General features: G+C 35.3%; 1 protein-coding gene across 1 annotated transcript in view; it reads left to right on the forward strand.

The window, feature by feature from the left end:
* Positions 1 to 24000: 24000 nt before the first annotated feature.
* The window catches only part of LOC119068527 (protein-tyrosine sulfotransferase), a 71273-nt gene continuing 68106 nt past the window's right edge, over positions 24001 to 27167 (forward strand). Inside the window, exon 1 of the mRNA XM_037172137.1 lies at positions 24001 to 24635. The gene's annotated coding sequence lies outside the window, so the exon portion shown is untranslated. The remainder of the gene's footprint in view (positions 24636 to 27167) is intronic.

Genomic DNA, 27167 nt, shown 5'->3' on the forward strand with positions numbered 1-27167 from the left:
TTGTTTCCATCAAAAACCGAGGGAAAGAATGTCTACTGCCGTCCCAAAACAGTAATGTATAATTGAACGGAAACAAAAATCGGGATTGTGTCATTTAACATTCATTATGTGAAGGGACCATTGTGAATGGTAAAATGATTTAAAATAAATTGACGTGGAATGGACAATGTAATTTACGGAGATATTGTCTATATACAAAATTACGTGCAGCTGACTTTGTAATTTTCACTACGGTTCAGGATATGTGTTTGAAGGCGCGCCGTTTCATTGAAGATATAGTTATAATTATACCTGTTCGTGATAGTAAAAATTCGACAGAAATTTATTATGGAAACCCTTTTCCGGTAATCGTGGAAGTAAGAATCTCAATATTTTAGTCAGAAACCGGGAATAGAACCTTTAAAAATTATTTCCTTCGATTTACTTCTCATATAGAAACAAAAAAATACACGAGTTGGGTCGTTGGGCGGTGATACAGATACAACACATAAAACTGACAAAAAAACTCCCAACAACCCTACACTGGGAAAATCTCACCGGTTGTTTAAATCATTAGTGGAAATAATACTCTGCTTATATTTACACTCTCTCACTCTCACACACATTTGCATGTGCACCAGCTGTAAAAATTCTGCACTCTAGTGATTTTTACCCAGTGTACGAAAAATGTCCATCGATGTGCAGATAGACATGGAAACCCCTTCGTCGCCCAAAAAAAAATCCTGGTAAAAAATGTAGGAAAGTGCATTTTTCCTATGCAATTTTTCCCACAGGTAACTTCATGTCCGGAGCGACAGTAGAGGACTTGACGCAGTCTGACTTCCAAAAAAAAGAACGAAGAAATTTTTTTGAGACGTGGCATTTATGTATAGGTGAGAATTCTACTTTCGCCAAAATGTCTGATATCGTCACCAAGTTATTTTTAAAATATTCTCACTTGAAATACAAAGAAATCGAGCTATCACACGTCTACCGGAGCCGGAGATATTGCGTTTTCCAAGTCGCCATTAGGCGAACCATTTGTCAGGCCATTAGAACTTAAGTTTCATTCATCATTATCAAATTTTCAAATTTCCTTGAATTTTCGATTTTCGTCAAATTCTCAATTTTCGTCAAATTTTCAATTTTCGTCAAATTTTCAATTTTCGTCAAATTTTCAATTTTCGTCAAATTTTCGATTTTCGTCAAATTTTCTATTTTCGTCAAATTTTCAGCTTAAGTCAAATTTTCGAATTTCGTCAAATCGGTAGATTGATACGACCACAAATAAATTGTCTAAATTGTCATGTAACTTAAATTTGTGATTCCAGCCATTCTACAAAAGTTTTGAACCATGTTCGCACTTCCAAAAAAAGTAGTTCAAGTAAGTGAAAACAATTTTCAAATTTTCAAATTTCAAGTAGTAGTTCCATAGTTCCTCTTCTATATAAAGTCACGATCCCACTAGCCACATAACAACTACATATAAAAGCAAATTTTCTTGATATTGTGTTGATAATAATTTAGCGAAAATTCTTGAAATACCAAGCAGCAAAACTTCTGAATTTTCGATTAAATTTTTGCACATCAACTTGATACAGCTAATTTAAACTTCCCGACACCCCTTCTCTCAATTAATTTACATTTTTACTTATTCAAAAAAAAAACACCATGGCAATCGATCTATAAAATGTAATGAAGAATAACTTGTAACGCACTTTCCGTTAAAATATTCTTCTCATTAAAAAAATTCCATTGACTGTTTTGGATCGCTTTAATGTACCCTCTATATCTGGAACACGGGGGAAAAAAAGTCATAACTAATTCAGTATATTATCATATTCAAGGCTCACAAACATTCCTGGGGTAAGTTTAATCCAGCCATAAACAAGGAGGATAAGCACCAGATTCTTATATATTTTTTTGTTTTTTTTACTCATACAACAACGGGCCAAAGCAAAAATATTTATTAGAAAATTTGTTAACTCACTTTTTTCATTTCAATTTTCTGTGTTCCAAGGAAGAAGAAAAAAAACGAAAAAAGAAGAAATAATCTTTTCCATCTTAACGATAAGGCAACGGAAAAGAGATTTTATTTTCGGTAAATACATGAAGCTGTAATTGCAGCCCCGTAGTATTTTAATACAAAGCCGCCGAATATATGGAGCACACCTTAAGCCCGAGTGTAAATATAAAGAAAAATTATTTTAATCCATGGATTATATGTACGTTGTTCTCTGGTTCATTTTAAACTTTGGAACAAAATAAAAGTGCTTTTGTGTCGAAGCATAAGATATTAAAATAGTGAATTTAAATCGCGATTTTCTTTTCCACAAAATGAAACTTCTTAGCCAGTTTAGTAACAGTTATCGTGGAAATAGTTTCGTTGTGGTGTTTATGAGTGAAATACTGTAGAATGAAGGGTAAGTAGGGTAAATAATTATTTACGGATTTTTGCAAGACAATTCTAGATTATAATAGATGCTGCGAAAGTGATTCATTACATGAGGTAACAATTTTGCGATAAAAGCAAACTCACATGTGTGTTGTTTGAGCAACAAGCTCGGTAAATGTCTCACCAGTATCCAATGCATTGATTGTCCCAAGCGACAGTTGATTATTACAAATTAATTCTCGTAAAGTCAAACCCTAAGAGATTTAACAAATTATTCTGAAATGCTTTTTTTAGGCGTTTTGAAATGAACAGACATTCTGAAACGCTTTTTACTTTCACAAAATGCTCGATACCAGCGATTTTCGAAAAATGTGTGGTTTTTATATCAAATTATAGCCGCGGTTGCTGCTTGTCAGCTGAACAATGTTTGGTTTTCGTTTTTTCAGCAGTTTATTTGCTACCATAATTCTTCATTCCTACCCAGTACTAATTTCTTTTTCCACAACCAACTTCTGTTTTATTGGGATTCAAAATATCGAGGTATTCGATGGAAAGGTTAGAATATGGATATATCCATGTTAGAATATTAATCTAAAAACGGGAAATATGCAAACAATAAAAATTCAAAGAAAGTAAGGCATCGCTTAATTCTGCACCACCTATGGGAGACTCTGTACTGTCTACGACATTAACCAATTGTACACCTACAAAACAATGATTACTTCTGGTAATTTCACTTGAATTACCAATTAGAAATACTGTAAATACGATCTCTGTAGAATTGTCCATCGAAAATGTTTCTTTCGTTCGGATACACGATCCCAATTTAGTACAGTTATTGCTCAGGTAGTGTTCTGTGCCACTACGAAATGGCTGAATCTTTGTATGATTTCATAACGCGCATCGGCAGTCCAGAATTACATGATTCGAACTGAAGGAGTACTTTTTTTATCATTAAAATCGAACTGCGTGCAGTTCAGTGCCACATGCGTAGCTATGACACTTATGCAAAAAATTGTCCAAACTACGCCACACTTAATAAACATAATGGTTAAGCTCTCGAGTGTTTTTCACAAAAGAAGATCCTAATGCTCATAGACACCAGTGTGATACTAAATATTTTTACCAGATGCACTTGTTTAAATACAAATCGTTTGATAAAACAAAGAAGTTCGGCGAAAGGTTTTATGATGTTTATAATACTTATCTGTGTCACACGGTAATTTATTCAGAATTCTCCACTCAAAAGCATAAATGAAACTTTGGTAAGACGTGATTATAATTCCCATAATTAAGTATCGTAAAAGCAAAAATACAAAACAGTTCCCAGAAGCAATGATAAGACGGTTGATTTGATTGTTTGTTCGTTTGATGGTTTATTGCATACCACAAGAGAAGTCGGAAACCTGTACCGATTTACATGTTACAACATTATAGCACAACAGACGAATTCATAGAATGTGAATGGGCACTGCTTTTCAACATCGAAATGAGTGTGAGAATCTGTCGTATTGCACTTGTCAATTGAGCAAACATTTGTTTTGCCTGGTTTTCCCCATTCATCCACTAATTTCTCAGGGATAGGTCCGAGAGCGACCACTATTAATGAGGTTCATGTTTGAGGTAAGGCGCATCATCCAACATGACAGTCCTGGCGATATTTACTCAACTTTTGTCGGAGAAACAAAAATTCTGAAAATTTCAGATTTTTCAATTTTTTATTTTTATTTTGTTTGATTGATTGATTACTTGCATTCATATTTTCTGGCGCTAAACCCTCGAATTTTAGTTATAGTAATAAAATCGATTTCTAATAACACTTTTACCGAGGCTACGAAAACCTAACGAGGATATTACAAACAAATTACAACAACGAACAACAACAATTTCCAACGCAATTTTTTTCCGTAAAAATATTTAATTTGAAAATCTGCTACCATTCGTTTACGCTCTAAGAACAAAATTTCGTGTCAGCAATTTTTAACGATTTTTTTTAAATCTGCATATGCTATAACAGCCAATTAAAAACAATTTATAGAAATGTTTTTCAAACCGACTGGTTTTTGCTCTCCTATTGTTTTTAATTTTGCAACAAGTTCGTCGCCTAATTCATATCAGGAAAAAAAATCGAAAAAACTCATAACTTCCGGCAATATACGTAAAAAACGTACAGGTTTGCCAGTTGTACAATTCATATCTTTTTATTCCACTGTGGAATTAAATTTACGAAAGGGGTACATTACCAGCAATGTGCGGCGCGTCACGAGTTCGTGTGCGGTTCCCAAGAATGAATAATCGTTTTTATGGCTATCATCAATTTGAATTCTTTCCGCAGGAAATTGTTGAGTTGCATGAACGAACTCGGTCATCTAAATGCCAACACAAAGCATCGACCAATTTCCCATTTTTCGTGTTTGTATTTTCTTTTCTTGTCCAGCCACATCTGTCGACCATTTAACTTTGTCAACTGTTTGCATAATTCTGTCAAATTATTTACCCAACTTGTATGTGGTATGTACATGGATGCGATTATTCAAATTTTTATTCATATGAGGCTATAGGCGAAACATTATCGCACACACATCTGCTAAGGTTTATGGAGTTGCATGTTATTTACTAGAATGTATACTGGGCTGATCATAAAATTTAAATTGTAAAAAAAGAGATTTCTCGACGAAGAAATGTTAGAAATGTTTGTCACAATCTGTTCAAACGGTCATTTACATATCTTATTTGCGATACTTAAGCAATTGGTAACATTTGCTACAAATGAGGATCGTCTTAGCTTTATGCATTTGAATCTTTAGCGAATTATAAGAGACAAAAAAATGTCACGAAAACGTTTGTTACATTTTTTTTATAATTCGCTAAACATGCACATGCATAAAACCTGGCATAAAACTTGAGACCTGGCAAATGTTAACAGTTTTTGATGCAGCTACATTTACATTTCAGTGAAGCCGTTCATGGTGGGAGCTTGTTCGTATTTTAACGGTATTTTGAGTCTGTTGACTACGTAGGACAACCTGTGCTGAACTTCAGAGTGCGACTTTTTTCGCACTCTAAAGTTGTGTATTTAGTGACGGGTTTCATATATGTCCATACCGATGTATTAACAGTAATGGATGCATGTGTACCTTGCACTTCGTGGGTAATAATATTCCTCAATACGACATCACACACATAGACAAAAAATAGTTCGATTCCGACTTTTACTTGCATAAATAATAATACTAAACGCATCACCATTTCCTTTTTAATTCATTTATGAAATGTCCATAACGGCGTAACTTCCAGTATAATTGTGTGTCCAATATTGTAGTTCAACAAATTGGTAATTTATGATTACTTCACTATAAACTTCGATGAGTTATAAAGGAAACAAATCGATTTGATAATTAATGACTCGCCACTGGCTTGCATAAACACGAGAAAATATTTGTTGAACTGATATACAAAGCTATTACAATAACAAACTGACAGAAAATGACCAACTTTATCATTCCACCCCAACCCCGGACCAGAGGGAAGTTTGTAAATGTGTATAGGACATGAATAATTATTTGTGGGTTTTGTGACGTGACGAATATACAGGTAGCGATTAATCAACTGAAGTCGAATAAATGTATTTTCTATTGGTTCGCAATACATTTTCTTTGCAATGCAATTTAATCGAGCATTGATTGTCGCGTTATCATTAAATTGTATTTTGATATCATTTAGCCAATTCACACTTTATGTGATGAGATCGTTTTTTTTCGCAATTGCGTATATAGGTAGGGTGGCCGGTTACTAAACCACTTACGATTACACTACTGGCATCACTCGGACCTCTCTTGTCACTCAGAGATAGTTACAATATACCACTTGCATGGCCTTATATAATATCTAACTTCTCAAGTATGGCTGATTCATACAAACTTTGCCCTTGACCCAAGTTCTCAACAGAAAGATCGTAAACTTTGCAAGAATCGTAAAAAACTTATTAAAGTAAAAAAAAAATCCTGCTAATGCGAAAGTGGTAGGGATGATAAGGCGAATACATTCTGTATTAGGTTTATTTCTAGTACAATTACAACCAGCCAACATGTACAAATACTCTAGCTATAGGTGTTGCTTTGTTGAAAACATAAAAACCACTGGTGTTAAGTCATTGTCATTGAATCACTGACTGGCTGACTGAATAAATACTTTAGACATTATAATACAACAGAGTGTCATCTATCGTATACGCAATAAAAAAGGTTTCTTCCAACTTGAAACGAACGAGTAACAGATTTCATTATTGCATCTATCCCGCACTCAATATCTTCCTCACATAAAATTATTTCTTAGTTTTTTGCACAGCACCTTACCGTTTGAAATAAAGTATACTTTCAATATTTTAAATACACACTTGCAATATCGGTGAAACTACTTACGAATACAAAAAAAAACCGAAGAACCGCAAAAAAATACTTCATTATAAAACCTAATTTAAGGTAGTAAATTTTGTGGAATATCTTCTGCCATCAATAAATTAAAGCGAATTGATGCTGCTGAATGTTTTGTTAGTATAATACACACACAAAACATGTATACCAAACATATGCGAGAGGTATCTGAAATTGAGAATGAAAATTGCTCTTGCTCATTGAATAATTTAAAATTAATTTTTATTTTTGTGTTTTTCACAGTTTTCAATTTTCTTACCTCACTTGCGCTAGCCAATTACAGTGGAAACAGCAGTTGATTTTATGTTTTGTTCGTCAAACAATTGGATACTCGACATATATATTTCAGTTGAGAACTGAATTTAGAATATAATATATAGCAACTGGTGCCACAGGAATACATAAATTAAAATTGAAGCGTATAAAATGTGTCGAACAATTCAAATGAAATAACCAACAAAATCCATATATTTCCAAAACAGGCCAATGTTGAAAGAAAACAAACAACCCCTGATGATAAACTTGAGATATTTCTTATATCAAAGTATATTGAAAATTCTCGACTTTTTTTTGCAATCAAAAACAGTTTGTTACACTTTGACTATTGCGTTGCGATGTCGGTCAAAAATGCTTGATAAAGATAGTTAAGAGCGAAACTTAAAGCCAACTTTTCATGCTACTCTTTTCTAGTTCCCTCGTGTTTTATGGGTTTCAACTTTTAATACCATTTTGTATGAAATGGTCTTTTTTACAGTGTTTTATATTTATATGACACACTGTCAAGTTACAGTATCCTCATAATTTTTTGTCAATTCTTTAACCAAATGGAATGTGAATTAATTTTGTCACGACTTGGTTGTGCGATAAGGTTGGCTCTGATGATCAAAAATCAAAGAAAAATTGAAAATTGGATGTTGTTGTGTCATCCATCTTCAGGTGGAACAGCATTAAAATTCTCTTTAACTAGATAACATAAATATCGCGTAAACAAATTACCATTAAATTCGAATCGTCAAAATTATTATGGCATGACGTAAAAGAAGGAACACCAAGCATGAAGTTGTTGAACGAATTAATGTTGTAGGTAGCATGCAGTAGCAACAAGTTTAACGATTCGACGTTCTGAGCAGAGTAACCGTACACAATTTTAGATTTATCAGAGCTTTAAAAATGTCATCGATTTTCCCAGTCAATTAAGTGCTTTCGAGTCTAAGATTTTTTGGTGTGGAATTTGATTTCGCTTAGGGATTTTCAAATTTTGTGCCAAAATATCATAACCTGGAAACACTTTATTGATTGGGAACATCAATGACTTTTAGAACTCTAAAAAATCTCAAATATATTCACGCCGTAAGTGCGGTCGAAATTCAAAATGGAAAGTGCGGAGGTCTTTTTAACGTAGCGTCATTTTCATACAATGAAGCGTTGAAATGTACTTTTCGGTTCACTTTTTCATCGAATCGTTCACTTAAAATTCAAATTTTGGGCACACTTACGGCGTGAATTCTGAATTAAAAAAAGTGCTGTATTTAACGCAAATCTACAATACGTTTCAGATCCACAGGAAGTCTTATCAACATTTATCGAGCTAGTCCAAAGCCCTCTCTAGCAACCTAACTGCATTTATTAAGGTGGTATAAATGCGCAGCAGCCTTGGCATTTTACATGTAAAATTAGAAATCAATCAACAGACAACGCAATAAGGTGGTATTCTGACAGTATCAAACCGAAGTTTCATAAAATTTTCTTCCACCGCATCAATTTAAACAATTTATCATTTGAATAGCTGAGGAACGTCTTGATGTACAAAGGGGAGAAATTAGCTTCGTAAATTTCATATCTATTTGTGTTTCGTTTCTTCAGAGGGCTACTTTATTAAAAATAGTTTTAAAACGTATATAAACAAATTAACAAAGATCTGTTTCCGCAAAAAGGTGAGTAATATGTTTATCCATCCATAAAAAAGGAAAAACAATTTCCAACAAACATCAGTTGGTAGTTACCGTCCGTCACACTAGTTTAATGACTAAGACCCTTATTGTTGCCAGGAGTATGGCTCATAAACTCAAGTGTGAGCACAGTAACGTCTTTTATGTGATATTAACGCCTGATTGTGGCGTAAACAATATTGTACTAAACTGAACTCACGGAATTCGTTTTGTTCTTCAACGCACAAGCATCTATATAACACGTACATCATTTGATGTAAATATACGAAATTTTCCACAAATAGAATGTTGTCTGGTATTTACGTCGTCAAATTGAGTCTGGAGAGAATAGAGGATTATTATTTGACGATAATGTTATGCATTCAATGCTGAGAAGACATTCAGCAAATGAATTTGATCGATATACCTATGTCAACTTTTAAGTACATGTACACATTCCAGTGTCATAATGTGGTGGGGACATAAATTTTATTTTGCCATTAATAGTATTCGTTTCGCAAGTCAATGAACTGTAGCAATATTGATGTTTATTGGTGTGGATTTATTCTCGGTAAGGAATGGTTTTTACAGAAAAAAGCTAGACTCCAACCGAATGTAATACACACATCAGCTTCCCATTCTATTCATTTACATTATTATTCAGAACCATGTTAAGTGAGGGGGAAACGACTCGGGCAAATGATGTTACAAGGTAAGGCAAATAAATGATGAACGAGAGAAGATAGAGCTAGCTTTAAAGTTTTACTAAAGCAGAATCAGTTGGCAGTTGGCTGCATATGAATCCATTAACCAATATTGGTAGCAATAACCAAGACTTCCGAAATTTCGTGGTTTAAACCAAGTGAAAATAATTCATTTTCGTGTATTGAAATTTGTACAAATAGCAGGACCTATTTTCAGGATTTTTTTAAAACATTTTCAGGAATCTTGGAATAGATCAAGAATTTGAGGAATTTTGGGAATTTCAATTCTTAACATTATCGAAAATTCTTGAATCTTAGAATTTCGAGCATTTTCAAGAATTTTCAAGGACTTTGAAAATGTTCAACAATATTAATCAATAATATTAATTTTAAGAATTTAAATTCTTAATTCGAGGACTTTCAATTTTCTAGAGTCAGTTTCACGATAATAGATCTTCTCATATGTTTTCTAAATGTCAGGGTTGGTACCAGCTAACACGTAGAAATGGAACCAGCGACAACAAAAATTTAGGATGTTACTGGTAGTCCTCTCTTTGTTTATGATTTAGACTTATCAAACCAACGAAGGGTTTGGGGCTAGTAGCAGCGAATACGTAGCACGTTTGAATACGCCATTTCATTCTGATTTTTCCATCACTTCTCGTGAGCAGTATTGCAACGGACTGTCGTCTTTCCATAATCAAATTCAACATGGAAACTGGAGATTATTATTGATTTTTTTGTATCTTTCATTTCCTTATCTCTCAGTTCTCTCAGTTATCTTTTTGTTTATAATTATTATTAATATTTATATTGGTAATATTGTTGACGACATAATCACTCAATAATTGAACTTCGAAATTCAGCCACCGAAAGCCGCCAAGTTATGTGTTGTACATGTTGTACATACAATCAACACCTAGGCCCAACAATCTTTTTTTTTTCATTGGTTGTGAGGATAAAATTGAAATATGGAAATGATCTGCTGCAACACCATCTTAACAATTTAGCAAAGATTCGCCATAATTCCGGTTTCTCATCCAACTTTATAGTCATCTTCCGGTCTTACATCCCAACGAACAGCCAAGGAGCAATTCCCAAAATTCAATCGAAGATGATGATGAGAGCGATCGACGCATTTCAAGCAAAAGTGATCATGATGGTCATCTGCAGAAAGTTCTCTATTTTATATGTAAATATTTTTACAGTGTTTTACAGTTGTGTGTCACACTGTCAGGTTTCAGTACCGGGTACTGAGTACCCCATTTAGAGTTGAAAAACTTGCTGTCGTCGAAAGGGTCGCTCAACTTCACAAGATCGTGAATGGATTAACTAAGCACAATTTCACAATATGATACAATGTTCATTCCCACCGCACGCGCCATTCGGACAACTTAAGATGACCGACTATCATTCAATCTTGAAACAAGCCACTCATGAATACAACAGCCTTTGTTACAGACGTTTGAAGTGTAAGACTTTCAAATCTAAGTTGAAAATCGAAGTAATGAAAGTTGCCAGTGATAGCGTGAACTACTTGAATTCACGCAGTAAGTGTGCTTAAAATTTGAATTTTAAGTGAACGATTTGATCAAAAAGTGAACCGAAAAATACGTTTCAACGCTTCGTTGTATGAAAATGACGCTACGTTAGAAAGACCTCCGTACTTTCCATGTTGAATTTCGACCGCACTTTTGGTGTGAATTAAGATGTGCAATTTGAATTTATTTATTTGTTTATTTGACTCTGTGATATAGCCTAACGGTTAGACAAAGATGTGATTTCTAATCGCTGAACTAAAGTTTCTTAGACCAAATTTTCGATGAAAATGTTTTTATATTTATCTAATTATAAGATTAATTTGTAATCTGTTTTTACATGTATAGTACTAATAGTATTCCCCACATTATAATAAAGGAATGATAAAATAAATGAATAAAAAAAAGAGTACCACTCATGCTTGAAGCGCGTTGCAACGATTCGAATTAATAGTTAATTGTCTTCCGAGATGAGACAATCGGAAATTGCGACAAAATCGATGTTTTGGGCCAGAGCGAAGCGAGGTATTCCCCAAGGTGAACACAATGTTTTTAATGTGTCAGCGAGCGGTCTGAATAACAGCTTTTTCCCACGAAACAAAAACAATTCTATTTTATCCCCGAGGAAATTTTCTCGCTTGAATTGTCAACAGACAAAACGTCAGCAACATGCCATTGTGAAGGCATTCTGGAGTGGATAAAATAGAGGCATTCAAACCTCACACATTAGCTTTTTTTATATTACCCTAACCCGAACAAAAGAACATGAAAACGAGCTTACTGAAAATTATTTGTACGGAAGTGTATCGCTTCAACATTTATATTCCAATATAAAAGTTTATACAAGATCCAATCCATAGAAACGATGAGTTTTTTTTCATCATCGTTGCCCATTTATTATGAAATCGTGTTTTATGTCTAATATTTTTCCGTTAAAATAAGTATTGATTTCCAATTACCATGGAGCATACTCCTCCTGTCATTTATTTTTATTCATTTAGAAATTGTCATCGAAAAAGCCTATTCCAAACCATCTCTGATAAGTCTGACGATGCGTATAGTCATCAGTGTATGTATAACAGAGTAAAATAACAAATACTTCCATTTCGGAACGTATTTTCTTTCGCCAATCTTTTTCTTTATTTTACTACGATAAAACACCATTTTATTCCCAAAACAATAGTCGTCGAATTTCACGGAATACAAGAAAATGGGGTATTGATTTCCAACGAGGTAAACAAGATTGCTTCGATAATTGCTTGGATATGCAATTTGGGAGAAATAGAATTGCTTTTTTTCTGCTTTGCTGTGCGACACATTAGAATGAGTGTCTGCTTTACAGCAAGATGTATAAAAAAAATGTAAAATGTTCATCTAAAAAAATGTTAAGAATATCGGTCCCATCTGTGTACTCTCAGCATTTAGATGCATATGATAGTTACGTGAAACTAGAAACACATATTCACAGAGTTTATCGTTTTTTATTGGATTGATACTCTAAATTTGGTACGAAACTTGAGTGCATACTCTACCGTTGTTACATCCGTTCCTCTTATTACCCAAAAACGAAGACGTAAGAATATTTATTTACACCCAAACTATTTTCGCTTCTCAAATGGAATGCGAAAGAAAAACTTTTAGGACCTCAGAAGCGAAAATAAAAAAGACTCAGCCAAAACAACATGCTTTCGACCCCTAAATTGACATTTCTTACTTTCGGCTCCCTCAGCAAGCGTACAGTAAGCAATAGCGAATAAAGCGGAAGAAATTGTACAGAGAGATATTGTTGAATACATTGCCTAGAGAGTCGATGTCAACAAGGAATAATGATAATTTATGTTTTGCGTTATATTTATTGAACGTTAAATGTTGTTGAAACGCGACCAAAAAGTATTCAATTATAAATTGACAATGGTGAAACTCTTACACTCCGCTCCGAAATGTAAAATCACGTTTTGTGTGTCGCGTCGAGTGTCAACAACATGACCTTTTAATGTTTTAGACAGAGACTTAAAAGGGCCAGAATCGAATTTAACGGCACCAGATGCCATTTCACCACATTCAGAATTTGCAGCCTCCGATAAGAAGTTTTGTACATCACAATCAGACACATTTTCGTCTGACTGAACTCCTTTCATGACGTTTGTAGTAACAGTCTCGTCAAAAACAGGCTGCCCAGACGAAGGTTCGGCTGCGGATCGATTACGAAATTGTTTGTGCTGCTTTGGCTTGTTGAAGGTAAATTTAAGGCACCGCCGATCAGGTTGGACAGCTTTCTCTTGTTCGTTTTGGACTCTTGGATATACCGTTGACACACAGTAATCGATTTCCAAGGTCCAAGCCTCATTAGCTGTTCCATACTGGCCCCAGAACAGCAATGGTTGGACTCTGGCAACTTCTAAAATGTTGCGATTTGTTTCGGAATGTGAGCGATATCCATCACGTGATTAACGCACTTCCCCTTCCGGTACTGTATAAGCAGCCGATCGGTTTTCGCTTCCTTCGGGCGAAGTTTTAGATAATCGCGAATAATCTTGGCCATTTAACTACAAATAATGTAATCCTTCTGCTCTTTCGTTTTAGTCACGTCGGTCACATTTCCAATCGTCAAATATGTTATTTCGTCACCTCTACACGCTCCAACGACGCCTAAAATAAGAACAACCTGTAACAATAGAGAAGACACTTGTATTGTAACAACAATGAATTAAGAAGTTTTTTGTCGTTATTACCTTCGTAGTCAAATGCGATACGTCAGGAGCATCGACAATGAAGTTCTTTAACTTTAATGTAAACACTACCGATTTTTTGCTTTGATATCCATCGGAAATAGTTTTCAAGAACGCCCGCACTCGACAATATGCCTTTATATCAACGTTGTGTTTCACTAGCAATGTCTTTTTGAGTATCGAGTACATGCTCCACAAAATGGTTGGCTTGTTTTTTGCGGACGCTTCGCTCAAATACGCAATTATAATTATTTCGTCGAACCTCTTTGTTCGGTGTCATTTCTGCCAATTCCGAAAAACTTGGTATGATTTCATGTACTGATTGGTGGATTTTTTCGGCAAGATCGAATTCATCGCCTTCTCATATTCTTGTAACAATTCCGGCGGCAGCTCTGCCTCCATCTCAGGATCCTCTTCTTCCTCCATTTGACGAATTAGATCGTCTTCATCCATTTCATTTTCTGCATCCAAACCATGTTCTCCTTCGACGATAAATACGTTCGTATCCAATTGCGACATCGCTACATCTATTTCGTCGAATGATTGTTGTTGAACTGATTTGCCACTTTTTTATAATTGAAATATTTCGTCTGCACTGGATCACTATTTTTGCAAGAAAGAATAATGCATCATCATTGGTGTTGTGTGCGAAGTGTAAACTTGATTTTTTTTTTCATTGGCACAAATTAAAAATTTTCGTAGTTGTTGTAATAAAAAGGTACATGACATAAACCAAAAATTTCGAATGTCAAATGTTCATGGATTCATCTAAATCTAGATTTATCTCCAAATCACTCCTGTTGCAACGTTATGCAACCGGATTTTTCTTGTCTTCCGCCTGTTAAAGCCTTTTGAAGTAGTTGCAAAACTTGTTGCAAAAAATATTTTCCTTTTACGAATTTTGCAACTTCTTTTGCAACTACTTCAGGCGGGTGCCTGTTAACTATTCAGCATCGCCATAATGAAACCATTTATTTCGTATTCAAATGTGGTGAATACGTTTATTTACCTAAATTAGATTAGCAAAACTTTAACAATCTAGAATTTTGAAAACATTCGATCAGATCTAACTTTTCTGTGAAAAGGATCACAAGAACCGCGTTGGAACGTACTTCGGGAATAGAATAACTAGCCTAGATCAGACTGTAAAATCCGTAAAATTAGATCGCGCCAACAGCTCCCAAAATATGTGAAAACTAGGCCTACATTTTGGGTGGGTCGGGTCACTTGATTGCTGAGGATTTCCCTTATTATTTATCTTTCTACTGTCAAGTCTACACAGCTATGTTTTGGCAAACTCTGCACTCCATGTAATCAATTCAGCACTCTGTGGTATGGAAATTTATTTTTAACATTTTACAGAGTGGTTAAAAATTACAGTTATTTGAATGATTCCCCACTTCTTGTGGTATTATGCTCACTCGGCCATGCTTATCTTTAAATCAGCTCTTACAATTGCTGAATGAATGATGTGATGAACGAAATTCACTAAAATTTGCCGAATAGACTTGCCAACATCAAAGTCAAAGTTAAACAGACGCTATGTGTAAAACAATTCAAAGTTTGTATTTCAAAGCGAATCGGGTACAAAAATTCACCGTAAACAAATTTTTCGTAAATTATATTTAATGTTTCACTGGAGATGCGGGAAGCGTACAGTCTATCTGTGCGTTACGTAAATATTTTGAATGAATTCAATCGTCGCCATTATCTTACAATATGCATGCTTAAAAAGTTAAATTGTAGAAAATTCGACTTTAGTGGGTTCAAGAGTACTCGACAAAAATTGTTCATGGATGCGTTAGTAGTCTTTCAAAGTCCAGGTGAAGTTTGTTGAGCCGAGGTGAACAGTCGCACGAAATAGTATGCTGACTAAATTTGATTATCGGCAACGCATGTCGAGCAAAAGTGCTTCGAGTGACAGCTGCCAAATAGAGTACTACTTTCTATGAAAAATGTTTATAGATTTTTTTACAGTGCCAAAACTGTCAAACTGTCAAGTTTCAGTACTCTATTTAGAGTACCACTTATGCTTGAAGTGCGTTGATATCGGACATAAGTGTGATTCGCGATTGCCACTTTTCCTTATCGCCGCATGTTCGTCTCTACGCCCTCACTTGGAAGGGCTGACATTTAGGGTTTAGCAAAATGTCAGGATTCGGCACATTTCAAGTGAATGCGTTACGTGGCTTGATTACGTTCCTCCTGCACTTTTCATTCATTTTCTGCACCGCCCTCATTCAAACGCACGCGGTTCCACCAACCTGTCAAACTTTTCACTGCACACTTTGACGTTGGCTCATTCGTCTCCAATCCGACGCATACTTCTTCGCTTTCACATTTACTCGTACTCACGTGCATTGCTATCGCCATTTTTATTGAGCGTCGTTACTGTCGTTATTTGGGTTTTTTCGGACTTTTGTTGGTGTTTCAATTTTTGCTTTTCGTTTAGTCAGCATTGAATTCCTATGCGACTATTAAGTCTGTACTGTACAATTCCGTGTCATCGTGTCTTCGTTGAGAAAGTCGGTAAGTTGTTTTGCTTGAACTTTCGTTGGTTCAATTCTTTTCGCTGTCTACAAGGACTTCATTCAACCGTTTTCCGTGGCAGTCATCCAGCATATCTCAGCGTGTTGCATCGTATCATCTCGTAGTTGCATCGAGGGAAGAATCTTGCGTACTATTACCCGATACCAATTGGCGCTGGTAAAAGCACGTTTTTGGAGCATTGTCGTCGTTTCCCATTCATCGAGGTGATACCAGAGCCTGTGTCTGCGTGGATGGACGTCGACGGTGTGAACATCTTGGTACGTTCCGTCCTTTTAGTGCTTGGCTACGTTTCACGATCTACTCTGAGTTCACCTGCATCTGTTTATGTTTCACAGGACAATTTCTATCGTGACCCATCCAGTCACTTTCCAGAGCTCAGTTGGGCTGACTTGTGTTGAAAATCATTTGAAGACTGCGTTGCGTGAAATCTGAGTAACCGAACGTTCAATTGGTAGAGCCAGGTAATGTATCGGGTTATCGTGTTGTCGTTAGTTATTTCTAACTGGTCCTGCACCATCCACAGAAACGTTTTTCTTAAGGCGATGGCCGATGACGGTCACTTGGAGCCCGGTATGACCACCGTACTTGACAGAAACCTTCAGTTCGCCGAGAACCGATTTAAGATGCGTCCAGATCTCATTGTTGAGTTCATGCATTCGCATCATTTCATCTTGCCTCCGTACAGCTTCTACAGCTTCAGTATACTTTTAGTTTACATTCAGGTTTCACCCGACCGTGCCCTTACTCGTGTGCAGAGCCGTGGTCGTCCAGAAGAGGCCGACGTGACTCTGGATTAGTTGCAACGCTTGGACACCCTGCACTTTGAGTGACTGAGACACATCAGTGGGAGTTGACAATGGAGGAAGGAGGCTACGAAACCGGCACCATGGTAAGCATTTATCCCTTAACCAATTGCACTGTGCTCTGAACCGTCTTTCCTTTCATTCTAATGTACATGTATCTACAAGTAAAAATATGTTGCTACCTCTCCATAATCATTATGGCAATAGTTAAAGTTTCCCGCAACCGCTTATAAACACTCATAAATATGCTCTCTAGATGCTAGACGAAGAATTTACACTAAAAAATGTTTTAAAATTTCTAATTAACTGTCGGTTAATATTTTCGTTTGCATAAAAATGTTTTCCCAGCTCAAATATGATATTGTTCACAAATGGGAAATGAATTAAATTTCATATGCGGACATGAGAATTATGTACACAATGTACATCCACAACACCGAAAAAAAATTTATCATTTTTATACCCGCTTTTAACTGAAATTCAGCAAATTGAGCTGGATTTTCGTTTAATTAGCATGACGACAAACAAACATTCTCCGTGGTATAATAAAAATAAAGTTCATAAAGTTAATTTTATGTGACTATATCGTTATCATCGAACACATACATACACTGTACACACACGGCATAGAGCCGAGTTATAATTTTTGTTTTTTCTGTATTCTATTCACGAAGTTCCAAAGCTTTTTTTTTGTTTGTTTCATTCAAATGAAACGACAAAAAAGGCAACGGTATGCAAAAATGTGTATTCTCTGTTGACAAGAATTTGATACGAACACAGTGCAGTGTTCCAGTTTTGATAATAAAAAAATGGTATACTTTTTAGCAGCGCTTTGGGGACGACTCGTTGCACTATTTGTGTGCGCTATACTTAAAAATAAAAGAATCTTTAGAATTACATTTCCCTTTTGCATAAAACATAAAGATCCACATTTGATTTCGAAAACACAAACAATATAAAGTTTGCTGTTTTGATAGCTTATTTATCTCTGGTAGATTTATATGGGCTGATTATGGTGAACATTACTCATCTGGTAGTCCATTTAAGAGAATACATCAGCAGTCTGTGGAGAGTCATCATACTACATTGTAGTAGTAGTGCTCTATATTGTCGTCTATAGCAACCAGTCGTTGAAAATGACAACAATAAAATTTCAAACATTCCTCAAATTCGCTGTTACATCGTCGAAATTTTAATAGGCGACAGCATCTAATAGTACATTACGTTGCTAGAAAATGTGTTGTTTTGAGCAAGGCTGTAAACTTTGGGGAGGTCACGCAGATACAGATACGCGGGTGACACACCACACTTGATGATAAAATGGCCGATTTCATACAAAAATTCACCTACTGTGATGATTCTCATCGCCGTGATGATGTGGTGATTTTTTTTTGTATGTAAAATCATCAGATGTGGTGTGTTCCCGCGTATCTAATAAAATGGCGGTCTGCGTGACCTCCCCATAGTTTACAGCCTTGGTTTTGAGCGGTGAGAGGATATATTCCCCCTACTCAGAATTCAAAGCAGGAATCATTTGTTCATTTGTTTATTCGTGGAATTGTTGTCTTTTTTCTTCGGTTCGAGAGAAAAGCTGTTGCCCAGTCCTTTCATTGCGCTTATGTGGAGGCGTGGAAACTTCATCCCAATTGAACAAAGTCACATAGTTTACATGCTCCCTATCTACAGTCAAGGTTCCAAAACTAAACTAGAGACACTCCGACAACATTCCTGTACAGCTGCAATCTGGTTCCGATTCACCAACTGGCGACAATTGAAAGAACTGTTCACTTGCATTGGATGCTCAATTCACACACTAAACATGGATTCAACATTAGGCTGAATAGAGACGTTTCTACGCGTTCCTCTAGACGACGTAGCCAATTGCATGTTGCTAATGACCACCCATCGCTCGCGATTTCTATTAGAGAATACAATCGACTAAGTTCTCAAATACGGCAACTTAGGAACCTGGACGCATTCAAAGCTGAAGTGAAACGTAAAGTCATGAAAGAGAGTTTTTGTGCCTTTTCTACTTTTATTTTTATTAACTGAGACTGTGATAACGTTTGTGACTTACTTTGACTTACTTATTTGATAAGAATGATGATTAACTGTGATAGATTTGCTAAAAGTATCTGCCAATTTTGTATTCCACCCAACGATGTCACAAGGTGATAATAAATAATATTTAAAGAACAAAATGTGAGGTAAAGTTAATTTGCATCCACGACGGCATAACTTTACCCCAAGCTTTTGAGTAAGATGCCTCAACTTATCAATTAGCCAAATGATGGAAATGGCTATGTGGGTACTGATCCCGGTTTCACAACAGATCGGTGAGCACATGAACTGCCATAACCATTTCCATAAATTCTCAAATTGATAACTCTCCGTTATAGTAGTTTTTATCAATGAATCTACATATCAGTATGGCCGATTCTTCAATATCATTCGATTTAACGGATTCAATGTTTTTCTCAAAATAATATGAAAATGGGTGCGTTAGAATCCGTTTTTAACAACGTTAATTCCAGGACCATACCTGGGTGGTTTATATTCATTGGTTTTTATAGGTGCACATCGACCGATTTATCTTGAACGCACTCATATTTTATGTCGAATTACTACGAAAACGAGTGCGTTTACAAAAAAAAAGCTCCGGGCTGACATTTGGCAATGCGTTCATTGTCGATAGATGTGTCACAATTTTATAAACAAACTTCCTAACCAAGGAACACTTTACAACCCTTGGACTGTAAAATTTCTATGAAAATCCCCTACACACCACTAATAGAGAAGATTTGTAAAAACGAATCTGCCAATCAAACCTTACCATCTTTGCATGCATTTCCATTTATAAACATTGATTACTATGTTACTCGCGCTCTTCTGCTGAGCCCGCAAAAATATAGTACATGAGTCCAAGTCAATGCAATTATTATTTGTTATTTACCGTAATCCTTGAACCGTATGCTAAATAAAATCACCCTTCGACCGTCGAGATTTGCCAAGTAACACATGCTAATACAACGTGTTATCCTGTATAAAATACCAAATACGAAAAGGTTTGAAAGTTTGAAATTTCCGGGAAGTGCTAAACAATATTAATGAAGGGTGAATCATTACATTCGTGAATTTCGGTATTTATACCATGATTTTACTTAGGAACACTCTCTCGTAATATACACATGTTATTACAGTGTACACACTAAATAACGGTTGCAGTTTCGCAACACCGTTTTATTAGTTGTATGTGGTTGGTACGTTATGTTGTTGTTACAGAATAGGATATTTGTCCACTAAACGCTATATTAATGGATGGTAATGAAAGTCTGTCTTGACACACAAACACATCTACATGCAATACATTGATGGTATTTAGACTAGCAGTACGAAACGTGAATTCTTACGTATTGTGAAGCTAAAATTTACACGGCAGGAAAAAAACTGTCCACTCCATCATTGGATTCACGGTAACGATAACCATCGCAATGGGCAAATTTTTAGTATGAAAATCCGTCATATTATCATCGAAAGTTGGATGTCATCCGCGTATAGACACGACCTCCCTAACAGTAAACAGATTTGAAAATGTATGTAAGCTCTTTGTGCTACTGGTACTTAACGTGTGAAATTAGTACTTATGCTGCGGTTTAGTAATAACAACTTTTTAGATGCATACTATAAGCGTTAATGGGCACTGCCATTAATGATTACAATTTACTGGTAAAATTAGTGGATAATACAAACATCAGGTGTATGATCGTTATACTCTCGTGCATACCGAAATAAATGCACGTAATATCGAAGGATATCGAAGCGAAAGCGATGTTTCCGAATTATATATACAACGCCAATAATAGCTTAATAGGTCGAATTATGGCCGTAATTAATTTGTTTATTCTACACAGCGTTCACATGTGTGCACCTGAGAAATGTATAGCAATAAAGTCCGGTTATAAAGGAAATATATGATGACGTTCGCTTTATCCTTCTCTTAGTATTGCAATATTGAATGACCGATGGTTTATAATGTCTTCCAATTTTGAATTTACAGCCTCATTTTGTGACATAATTTAACTGCTAAGGGGTTCATCCGTATTATGATGTCTACTTCAGGTCAGGTAGTCTGGCATCTGGTTTTAGAATGTTTTAGAATTATAGTGGATGAAAGTGGATGGGGTCTCAAAAAATCTGTCTAAACAGTGGACGTGGACGTCGCTTATTGATGGTTCTTAACCGAACAAAAGGTATTACCTTTGGAAGATTTGAAATCGAACATGCATTTGGAACTTTATTTCAGTTTTTAATTCACTCAGTCCTTACACTTAAGCTGGTTAATTAGAAAAATTGTGTATCTTGAAACTACTACATCTTTACGTCTTTCCATTTAACAAGAAGAACCACACTTTTGTCGTAGTCAAGTTTGCTAACGCGAGTAATCGATAATGAAAATAAACAAAAACAAGAGAATGTGTCCCAGTCAAGTTTTCACTTAAAGTACCGTTTCGGTCCGCTGATGTCAAAACTTACCCTCCACAAAATTACCGTGAGTTTTATTTGGAAACGGCACAAGTGGAAAACGGAATAAACAAAAACCAATCACAGTAGAAGACACAAACAAACAACCATTTCAAACATATAAGTCTTATAGCTAAAGATGTGTATTCAGGGGCACAGACTGAAACAAACTAAACTAGAGATGAACAGGTCGAGGATTTTTCAAACACTTACAAACCATGTTAAATTATCGAAACCCGTCAACCCAAAACCCAATGAAAATAAGACCCGAACCAGACCTTAACTACATTTTTTTAAATCGATAACCCAAAAGTCAGGTAAAACTAAATCGGGTCGGGATCAGGTTTTTTACTTAGTGTGGGTAATCCGCTCATCTCTACTCAACACATATAACAACAAATAATTTTGGTCTATTTCCGAGCGAGAGTAAACAGCATAGAGTACACTATTTGCCCCCGGATGGGGTGAAAATAGTTGTGGTCTACAACCACAACAAAATACACAACTGTCGAAACAATCACAAAAACAAAAACCTTGATTCGTACATTCAAAATTTCGCGCCAATATTTTTCAATCATTTTGCAGAGTGTCGATATTTCAGTCATTTTTCAAATATTTTTCACGAACCGTGTACTCATCTTAAATATCATAAAAACATTGAAAAAGTCAAATGTGGGAACGTTATAATGAACCCTATAAAAAAGCTCTTGACTTTTGTCAGAACTGATTGCTATTTCAACGACAAAGAAACTTAGCATAACTACTCTACTGGCTTATTGGCATATCTATTAATAGCTGAAGCTTGAACAAACTTAATAAAGTTCTTCCGAAAAAGATAAAAAAGTATGTGAAAGCTTAAAGCTTACTTTCAGTTCATTTACAGACATGCGGATGCAAAACTTTAGCAGTCTCCGATGTTGCGAAATTTTACCAACAGCTTGCAATTTTTGGAGAGTTTAGAAAGTTCTGGAGAAGCTTGAGTAATTGTGAAAATTTCTAAGGTGAGTCGCAGTAATTCACCATTATACCAGCGATCCTAAAAATGTTTTGAATATCGTCGGGGGTTTGAATGATTGAGGTGAGATTGAGGCACTTTTAGAGCACAGTTTTTTGGTATTGTCGTCAGCGGATGTACATACACTACACACATTGTCACACGTTGTGACTTGAAACAATGTATTACATTACGTCCTTGCCTGTAAGTTTGTTACGTAAAATATGCATCAACTAATAATCGAGCTAATTTTAAGTCATATAAGCTCAACCTTTTTTTGGGTACCTTGGATTTCTACTAGTGTCTAAAGAAAAAAAAAGATTGCGCTGCCAGCACAGGAGAATTTTCCAATTTGGAGTTACTGTAGTTTTCATAAAAGCTAACCAAGCTAACCAAGACTCACAACAAGTGGTACAATAAAATGACTATGTGGGGAGCTTTGAGTTGATGTGGAAATTCAAAATCTTAAAATCGCATTGCTCAGTGCTTGTATCTGAAATGAATATTTCCTTAATAACATTTTCGGAAGATGTTTAGGGTGGTATAAGGACTTATCATTTATAAATGTAAATATAGACTGGGTCAAGTAGTTGTCAGGACAATGAATGTGGAAACGAGGTATAATGAGGTACAGTGTAATCGGTGAAGCTTATTCTACCGTAATTTGCATAAAAAACTTTTCGATGTGTGTATAAAAAAGAATTCTTTTGTTAAAAAACATCGAAAAGTTTTTCTTACAAATTACGGCAGTATTCGCAACGCACTTCAAGCATGAGTGATACTCTAAATAGAGTACTGAAACGAAACAGTGTATCAAACAAGTTTTGGCACTGTAAAATAATCTGGAAACATTTTTCAAACAAAATAGTACTTTATTTAGCAGCTGTCACTCGAAGCACTTTTGCTTGAAGTGCGCTGTTATTCGTCATTTAGTCTCCGAACGATGATGATCATCTTTCTCTCGGATAACGAGTTTGACAGTAGTTAGTCGTAGGCCTTGACGTTGACGTTTTATTCCATTAGAATTTGCTGCATGTGTTAATCTGTTAATCGTCAAATGAGGCATTTTAACATTTAAATTAAATTGTCTCCATAGATATACTCTCATACAATTACTAAAATATGAAATTGCATGGCTACAAGTACAAAGCGAAATAAATGAAAGAGAGATTGTGGTTATCCTTCATGTCGGCTTCATTGATCAATTCAACGACCAGTTTTAATTTGAACTTAAGCTCTCTAATAACAAATTCGCACATTTTTTTTTTTCATTCACAAAAGCTTCTTTTTGAAAATATTTCAACAAATGTTTTTAATAGATGGCGCATTCACACAAATAACACCGCACACGAACCCAGTGAATATAAAACTTGACAGTTTAAATGTCATAAACGTCAGTTTTTATTTTCCGAATGCACAACACATACTAGGTTGATTTTTGTTTTAAGATCAGTTAGTCACTTCCATTCAGTCAATCTGTCAAGATAACTTCAGTACTCCACATATTCTAACTGGCACATCAACACTCAACTTCCAGAAGTGAGCCAAGAACTGATACAAAATAACACAAATAAATGAAGTGAAGTGCACATTTCCGTGTCTTGTGTTGTTGATATTATTAATTGTGTAAAACATTTTAAATGGTAACTTCGAGTCTCAAAAGGTTTTTTGTTTGTTCTGTTTAACTAAAATTTCGTGCATTTTTGTGTAATTATTCGAAATGAATAATTGATTACAAAGTGTTTTTGTTATTCAATTGATCTAGATACAATTTTGTTGGTAACACGGTCTTATGTTTTGATTCGGTTATTTAACCATCTCGGTTTCAGTTTCTGCCAACTGAGTAAATGATATAAAACTAATTTTGTAATTGTCATAATAATAAATGTGTTTGTGTGTGCGGTGAGCCAGTTTCCAGTGGTACATTGAATTTACTCTCTTTCCTACAACTTCGGATTACGCGATTGACGATTTCATGGATTATTAAACAGCTGTTGTGCAGTAATCAGAAAAAGAAACGGATGAAGATGAGACGATGTAATGGTTTAACATTTCTTCAATGTAAGTAGAGATTTAAATATACGAAAAAAATTGTTTTGTTTTGTTTGGCTGTACACTGTATTTATATCTCCCGTGAACGTGCATGGTGTGATGAATGTGAAACCACGTAAAGAACTTTCACTGAATATTCACCGTTAAAGAAGACTTATTTTGACTTTGTGATCGTTGTCTTTGCACCGGTTCAAGAATGATTTATCGTCTCAGAATTTCTATCGATTGCATAAGATACACAGGGGGGTAACTTAAAACAATTTTTATTGTCTGCTGCCTTAGTACATTTTTGATTTTTGTACCAGCACTGTTGAATGTCGTTCAAAATGATTAACGCTGTTTTTTAATTTTCTGAATGTTAATAGTTTTCTTGCCGAAAATCGATGGTATTTCTACGGTATTTTACGACAATTTTTATGGTAAAGTGGTAAGATAGGACATAATAATGCCCCCCGAGACCCTCTTCAACTTACCGACATTATTTATACATATCCATATAGCCACCCATATCCATCAATATTGCCTATCTATTTATAAATCTGTTCAATTATTGCAGTCGAAACTACTTTCGGGTAGGGAATTATAACTAAAACATGAGTAAGTTGATGGGTTGCTCGATTTTGTTGTATAAGTTAAAAGAAAAAAAAAAAGGTTAAAAGGTCAATCATGATAACAAGAGTCATGTTTATTTGTACAACACATGAAAGCGATAGAGAGGATGTGTATATAAAGTTAAGTGGGACGAGAAAATGGGATTGCTATATTTAGCCTCACTTAATTATGCTGAGAAAATGTATTTTCAGTTTTTCGGGCTGAAATTATGCAAAATTATGCTAAACTCCATGCGGTTGAGACAATGAATTTTCTACACAAAATGCAAACAATATTTTGTTTCCGAAAATAGATTTTCATTGATTGTACGATAAGATTAAACGCGTCGTCGTAATAATTGTCGCGGTGTTTTTGTTTGATTTCTTTTTTCTGATAATTTTCACGGCTTATGCGTTCGATACAGTTTGCATAAATGTATCGTAACCGCTTTAGTGAAGGTACACATCGCTTGTAACTTTTGGATAATTTATTTCCGTTTGCCAAGCCAAAGTGGGAGTCGTTTCTCTTTGTCCTGTGCCACCTTTGTCACCATAGTTTTCAGGAGGAAATGAATTATTCAAAAGTTACAAGCTATTGAATTGGTTCCTTTTCCCACACTACACTTGTGTGATCGTTTCAGCCGATTCGTCTGATTCGTCGTTGATTTTATAAATTTTCTAAGATTTGCCAAAATTAGCTGAAAGTTTTGGGATATTTTTTGAAACTTTAGGCCGTGAGGGAACTGTAATCGGAAAAATATGAAAGATCATATTGTATTAGAAGCTTTGGCTGCAGACATATTCAGTCTGACCCGTGATGTCGAATTTCGAGCCATCACTGCAAAAATAATCTTTCCCGTAAATTCTGGAACCATATTTTCTGGACCAAATTTTTCTTTACTGTTCCATAAATCAGTCAAAATTTTGGCTGGCCAGAATTGCGTACACCAATGTACATATTTAGAAATAATACTGACGCACTGTGTGATTTAAAAATGCATGTTTAAATCTAGCGAATCATAAACGAAATGAGAGTGAAATTTCACTTCGTTCATTACCAAAAATGCCAACCCCCAGATAGTTGGTCGATGTGCCTATTGTAGAATGAAAACATCTCGCATGTACTATTGTGAGCAAGTGGAGGTCTCGAACGGCATTTGTTCTTGCACAAAGCTATGTAAAATTCTTACGTTACTCCTCTCGAATTTCGGGAAATTTCCGTCTCTTATGTTTCTTATTATTTCAGATTACGACTTAATTTTCGTCATTTTTCGTGAGTTTTAAATTTAATATTTGGAGCCATAACACGTTCCATGAATCGCATGATTTTAAATTATGAAATTGGGGAACATTATAATCATCTGTGCACTCTAACAAATACTTAAAAAATGTCAATGAAATTAGAATGTTATCAAATACGTGACCTAATTCACGATCCCCTCCCCCCATTTCATGGCAAAAAAGGAACGCATTACAGAACCGACGTCAATCCCTATAAATACCGTACCGTTTGTAAATATCACTGATAAATACACACCACAATGGCGATTTTTCTTGCTAATGGTGTAGTGCTGCTGGAGTATATTAATTAGAAGCAAATTTACTGCTCACCCATTTGTATGTTATGTACATCGTAAAGTGCACATTATTCAGCACGAAAAACGGAATCAAAATTAAGCCTCACTAAAAGGATCCATTTAGGGACTGAATAAATATCGTAAAAAGATTCTGCTTATTTACATGAAGTTTGTACCATGCATTACAACAAGCAAACATTCCAAAACTCGAAGGAGCTGTCTTTTGTTAATTTACGTAAGTACTAATCCGGGCGTGCAAACAATGTCTTCTTCCTGGGAAACCATGAAGTCGAAATTTTCCCCGGTTACAGAATCTCAGGTCGGTGTTTTCCCAGAACGAAATTCATTTCAGACAGACGTAATCCACAACTTAT

Source organism: Bradysia coprophila, assembly GCF_014529535.1.
Source record: "Bradysia coprophila strain Holo2 chromosome X unlocalized genomic scaffold, BU_Bcop_v1 contig_185, whole genome shotgun sequence".
NCBI lineage: Eukaryota > Metazoa > Arthropoda > Insecta > Diptera > Sciaridae > Bradysia > Bradysia coprophila.